Source organism: Triticum aestivum, chromosome 3D (genome assembly GCF_018294505.1).
Source record: "Triticum aestivum cultivar Chinese Spring chromosome 3D, IWGSC CS RefSeq v2.1, whole genome shotgun sequence".
NCBI lineage: Eukaryota > Viridiplantae > Streptophyta > Magnoliopsida > Poales > Poaceae > Triticum > Triticum aestivum.
Window position 1 is genome coordinate 530048326 of NC_057802.1, and position 7187 is coordinate 530055512.

Here is a 7187-nt window from a genome sequence, read left to right on the forward strand (position 1 = left end):
GCCGGCGCCCCGGCGCCCGTGCGCCCAGCTCGCCTCGTCGTGCGGGCGCACACCCGCGCCCGATAACCCCCTTCGCCCGTTAACTGCGTGGCCCCCTGGGCCACTGGCCTATGGGCCCCACGCCCCTTTTCTGAAAACAAAAGAAAAGAGAATTAAAAATAATGTTAATAAAATAAATAAATAAATAATAATTAAATTAATTAATTAATTAATTAATTAATTAATTAAGTTAATTAATCCTATTTAATTAATCTAATTAACTAGTTAGTCTAATTACATAGCAATTAGATTAGTTAAACCCTAATTAGACTAAACAGTCAATGACAAACGGGACCCACACGTCAGTTGACCAGTCAACTACCCTGTTGACTGTTGTTGTCATGCTGACGTCATGCTGACGTCAGCAAACACTATTCTGGATAATGTTGAATTAAAATAATTAAATTAAATACTAAAAATGATTTAAATCTTTTAAAATTAATATAAAATAAACCGTAGCTCAGATGGAAATACTTTGTACATGAAAGTTACTCAGAACGACGAGACGAATCCGGATACGCAGTCCGTTCGTCCACCACACCTCCCTAACCTATCGAACTCGCAACTTTCCCCCTCCGGTCCGTCTGTCCGAAAACGCAAAACAGCGGGAATACTTTCCCGGATGTTCCCCCCTTCACCGGTATCACCTCATACCGCGTTAGAACACGTCTAGCTCTGCCTGTTGTCTTGTTATGCACTTGCTTGCTATGTATTTACTGTTGCTCCCCCCTCTTCTCTTCGGTAGACCCCGTGACGATGCTGATGCCCCTGTGGTCGACTACGTCACCGACGACCCCTCTCTCTTGTCTGAGCAACCAGGCAAGCCTCCCCCCTTAATCACCAGATATCGCCTATTCTTCTCTATACTGCTTGCATTAGAGTAGTGTAGCATGTTATTACTTTCCGTTAATCCTATCCTGATGCATAGCCTGTCATTCTTGCTACAGTTGTTACCCTTACCTGCTATCCTACTGCTTAGTATAGGATGCTACTGTTCCATCAGTGGCCCTACACTCTTGTCCGTCTGCCATGCTATACTACTGGGCCGTGATCACTTTGGGAGGTGATCACGGGTATATACTATATACATTATATACATGACACATGTGGTGACTAAAGTCGGGTCGGCTCGAGGAGTACCCGCAAGTGATTCTGATGAGGGGGCTGAAAGGACAGGTGGCTCCACCCCGGTAGAGGTGGGCCTGGGTTCCTGACGGCCCCCGACTGTTACATTATGGCGGAGCGACAGGGCAGGTTGAGACCGCCTAGGTGAGAGGTGGGCCTGGCCCTGGTCGGCGTTCGCGGATACTTAACACGCTTAACGAGATCTTGGTATTTGATCTGAGTCTGGCCATTTGGTCTATACGCACTAGCCATCTACGCGGGAGTAGTTATGGGTATCCCGGCGTCGTGGTATCAGCCGAAGCCTTCGTGACGTCAGCGACTGAGCGGCGCGCGCCGGATTGGACTGGAACGCCACTAGGCTAGGTCTGCTTCCGGCCGCGTACGCAACGTGCAGGTGTGCATAGGGCGATGGGCCCAGACCCCTGCGCGCTTAGGATTAGACCGGCATGCTGACCGCTCTGTTGTGCTTAGGTGGGGCTGCGACGTGTTGATCTTACGAGGCCGGGCATGACCCAGAAAAGTGTGTCCGGCCAAATGGGATCGAGCGTGTTGGGTTATGTGGTGCACCCCTGCAGGGAAGTTTATCTATTCGAATAGCTGTGTCCCTCGGTAAAAGGACGACCCGGAGTTGTACCTTGACCTTAGGACAACTAGAACTGGATACATAATAAAACACACCCTTCCAAGTGCCAGATATAACCCGGTGATTGCTCTCTAACAGGGCGACGAGGAGGGGATCGCCGGGTAGGATTATGCTATGCGATGCTACTTGGAGGACTTCAATCTACTCTCTTCTACATGCTGCAAGATGGAGATGGCCAGAAGCGTAGTCTTCGACAGGATTAGCTATCCCCCTCTTATTCTGGCATTCTGCAGTTCAGTCCACTGATATGCCCCTTTACACATATACACATGCATATGTAGTGTAGCTCCTTGCTTGCGAGTACTTTGGATGAGTACTCACGGTTGCTTTTCTCCCTCTTTTCCCCTTTCTATACCTGATTGTCGCAACCAGATGCTGGAGTCCAGGAGCTAGAGATCCCGAGGATGATTCTACATGGAGTTCGGCTTCGAGGAGTAGTTAGGAGGTCCCAGGCAGGAGGCCTTGCCTTTTCGATCGTTGCTACTTTTGTGCTAGCCTTCTTAAGGCAAACTTGTTTAACTTATGTCTGTACTCAGATATTGTTGCTTCCGCTAACTCGTCTATGATCGAGCAATTGTATTCGAGCCCTCGAGGCCCCTGGCTTGTATTATGATGCTTGTATGACTTATTTATGTTGTAGAGTTGTGTTGTGATATCTTCCCGTGAGTCCCTGATCTTGATCGTACACATTTGCGTGCATGATTAGTGTACGGTCAAATCGGGGGCGTCACAAGTTGGTATCAGAGCCAACTGCCTATAGGAACCCCCTCTCCACACTCCTTGGCCGAAGTCGAGTCTAGTCAGTGAAAACTGTTTTACTAACATGGCTGTGTGGCTTACGGGCCCACGTCGCCATTGGGTGGTATTAGGATCTTTTACTCCTTGCCCATACTCTGGGACTCTGATCTCTCTTCTATTTGGGTTAAATGATTTTACTAAATCTAACATTAGGATCTCGTTATCACTTTCACCCGGAGAGCCCCTTATTACTGATGATCGTCTGTTGCACGTGAAGACCCTGAAGATACTCTCCGCTGATAACCCGAGAACTTGTGTTCATCGCTTTTACAATTCCCTTTCATCGATAAACTCCTATGGATAACCACGTATACTCGCCATTCATACAATGTTTCCCAAATGATCTTGTTATTACAAGATACCCCGAAATTCTCTCTGTTGTTCCGAGAATCCCTTGAGCTTACTACCCTGCTGTTCTTTGTCACCTGAATACCCCTACGGATAATCCTCGCACTTACCGAGTATCCGCTCATCCCCAGTTGATTCAAGTATTTCACGAAAGTGTTCAAAATATCATTCGATCTTCCAAAAATCTTCAGGAGCCTGTTGCTCTTGAAATTCTTGCTTACTAGCATTATGATTAATCCCATAAACCTCGAAATCTTATTGGCACCCTTTGTCATTATCTTTTTGAGTCCATTGATTCAATATGTTGCGAATGCTCGCAATCCTCAATCAGATCCTAGAATTCATCCTTCCGGCTCAGACATCATTTTTAACATGATGCTGGATCTCGACCTATCAAATTGCCATCGATTGTAACCCTAAGCCTACTCAACTTATCCATCCTTGATCAGAACGTTGCTTCTGACCTTCTGATTTGGAAATCATAATTCTTTTGCATTTGAACTTTGAGTTAGTCAGTTGTTTCTATAATCAGATCTCCTTGCATTCTTCTTCCTCTGGTTGAGTACCGATGCTCACATCAGATCCCTTGTGGACCATCGGTTCCCTTGTTGGATTTTATCCGACAGTGTCCTTCCTATTGAATAACCTTGTGAGCCTTTCCATGGGTATATAATGCCTTTGGTAAATTGTATCCTCTGCTTTGTGAACCATGCTCTACTTTCGAGCTGGTATTATTTACTCCGAAGTTTGTGGTATATGTTCCTAAGATGCCCTGATCGGTTGAACCTACACCTCCCCTAATCCGTGTGAACCCGAAAGATTTCACGGGTCATACTTATCTGGTATTGCATCAGGTAAAAACTTTCGACAACTAATGTCATTATCAAAATACGAGAGGCGAATGCAAGGTTATGCATTGAAGAAGTGGGAGTCGACCTTGAACTTTGTGTTCATGCCCATGGACACGATGTATACCTTATCATGGAAGCTTCTCTTAAAATAATTGTCCCCTTGTAATAAGTTCATCTGGAATCCGTGGACGTCGTTCCGACCATGTTCTCCTTTAAATACCATATCTCGTACAAGTTTAAGCACTTGTCTTCTGTAAGAGCAATAACCCAGTCCAACCTCTACTTTGGTTTGTCGTCGAGTATTACCCCCTGGTATCTCGAGATTATCATGGAACTGCATAAATTCTTATGAGTTCTTCATCAAGTGCTACATTCTCATTGATTCCAAATTTTCACGGGCTTGAGTTTTTAAACACTCAAAACCACCGATAATTGAATCGAGTCCGCACTGCGATTAAACAACTCTTAGTAATCTTCTTTACTTATGAGTTTGTACCCGATCACGTCATTCCCAGCCAAATTGGCTACATCAATACCGTGCAACTTTTCAACTGTGTGCTACCTGTTCCTTAATCCCGAAGCACGATTTTTGACGATGAGCTAAGCTTACGTCGATCTTTCTCGTCATATCATTTCACCTTGAACAACAAGCTTGTTTTCGAGTTTGTGACGTACCCATGGTTCCAATAACCTTTCGCTTTCATCATTCCTTTGACTTGATGTCATCGTCGATCGATTACATCTCCATGAAACCTCTCGACAAAAATTTGTCATGATCATCATCAACATTCTGAGTTCCTCCAAGATATCAATTGAATTCATGATGAGAAATACCATCCTTGCCCCTCGATGATTTGTGTTATCATCGGCAACATTCTTGCTTTCCCTTCAATACAAACTTGTTCATGTTTTGTGTTGTACCTTGAGATCCTTGTTATCCAACTTATGTTATGTTCTACCTTGGAATATTGCTATCTTTTATGTCAAGAATGTCATGGGAAATTCACCACCCTTAAGAATTCTTGATACAAGTGATACTTATTTAACATCACCATTCTTTTCTTGGTCCCCGTGTTGTTTCTAACCGAAGTACCCACAAATGAACTGTGATGTGTAAAGTTAAAAACTTCCAGCAACCCTATTGCTTGTAAGTTAATGAACGATAGTTCATTCCTTGTGTATTGGTTATCGAATCACCATTCTAACCTCGATCATGCTACCTAAGCCCATATTCGGGTGCACCTTTCAACCAATGTTTAATTGTGTATGTTTTCCTCGAGCATACATCATTAAGTCATTCGATCTAGCTAATGTTATCTCCTTGTTCACATAGTTGTGGAAATCCATCTTTTGGAAATCTCAATGGATTGTCGCTGAGTCAATCAGTCACCTCCTCATCCTCTCGTTGGCTTACTGATGGACTCTTGTTTCGGAACTCGCTTCCATAGTTCATTTCCCGAGAATCTTACAATGTCATCTCGTCAAATTGTGCCGCACCTTTTCTTCTCAGGCATCCTAAGTCTGAGGTATCCTGACACCAATCAGAACTGAATCTCGGTCAGATATGATGGTAGGAACGTATTTTCAAGAGTTATAACATTGGTCTTTATGTGACCCGTTAAGGTGATGTCATGCCTAGCACACCTGGCCGGAGGACCTATTGTTATAGTTTCGTTTTTGGCAAGGTTAGTCATTCTTCCATGAGGAAATTGTAAGACTTATTCTATAGGTTGTTCCTGATGGATCCTTTTTGTTTCCAAAGTCTGATCTTCACCTGTTGACCATGTCAATGCTATCTCGAAGCATGTCTATGGTACTACGATTTTCAACAGGAACATTTGAAGCCCAATGCTAAATGTTTCTTGCTCAGTTATCCAAACACCGCTGTATGGGTAACGTCATGAAAATTCTCTCCCGTACCTAAAAGAGTTTTCTACATTATATCCTGTCATGGATATCATGCTCTGCTTGTCCTTGGGAAGGATATACCCTTGAAATATGTGTTTAAACACATTTTCCTTTCCATTGTTCTGTTTAATCTGATAATCATATTTTCCTTTCCATTGTTTTGTTTAACCTTTCTTGTAATCTGACTTAGCTGAGCAGAGATAATTCCCTGCTTAGTTGAGCACCTCGTTGTACCACTCTCTCAGTAGACCATGTTACTTATGTTGATGACATTTCGGTAGCCACCGATGGATGAGAACTTTGCCTATTGGTCCGCCTCGTTTCAACGAGCAGGAAAATGGTTCTCTTCGTCCCTCGCCCTTGGTACCAACGTGTTGCCGACATAACTGACAGGGTATTCTCTGACATGCCTTGCTATCATGACCGTGCAAGATGTCACTGCTCCAAAAAAACCACATGGTGGGCCCATAACCCACAGTTCCACAGGATCGAAACCTGACTCTGCTATACAACCCTGTTTCTAATGGTTATTCCTCACACTGGGCTCCGTATTTAATTCGCGGGCCACCTTCCTAGTGATCTATTTTGGTATCAGACACAATACTTATTCCCGTTGCTCAGAACCCTTCAGGCATCGAACGATTGCTTGCCCGCTCGAAACTTCCCCACGATACCTCCTTACTTTGCTCTCGATATTGTCTTAAATTTCCATTCGAGAGTTACTTTCCGCCACCTTCCCCGATGTTATCAACCAGATAGTCAACCGTTCAGAGGTCTGTTATTCCGAAGTTACCCCTTGTCCTTCGTAAGTACGATGGAGTTCCCGAAGAAAGGATGCCAGCTTCATCATGATGACCTAAAGTAAGGAAATAAAGACATCAACGTAATGGATCAACCGCTTCGAGAAGAGCAACCAAGATCGAGAACGCTCGTTAGAATTTCATGACCAAACCCCTTTCCCGTCACTTCCCCTCTTAAATCTCGGGACGAGATTTCTTGTAGTGGAGGAGAATTGTGACGCCCGGATAATTAGGCTACAGTAATTCCACGCTAATGATGCCACGTCACCTCGGTTACTGTTGTTAATCTCGCGATGGTCCAAAAACAATTCCAATTCAAATTCAAAATCAAGCAAACAATAAAACTTTTCAAATGTCAAAACTAAAATGTTCTAAAAGTGACAAATAAATCATATGTAATATTGGTGGAGGAACCAAGTCTTTATAAAATGTTTAAATGCACCAAACTAATTAAATCAGTAGCTAAAACCATTAATTAAATGCCTTTTGTATTTTGTAAAATATTAAACTATATTATTTTGGGCTGAAACTTTTTGTGGTTGTGACATAATTTGTAACAACAATTTAGGTGCCACTTTGGTATTTTATTGAAACTAAAACAATTTGAAAGATTAAACAAACAGAACAGAAAAATATGAAAAAGTAAAAGAAAACAAAATAAACAAAAGACCCCCC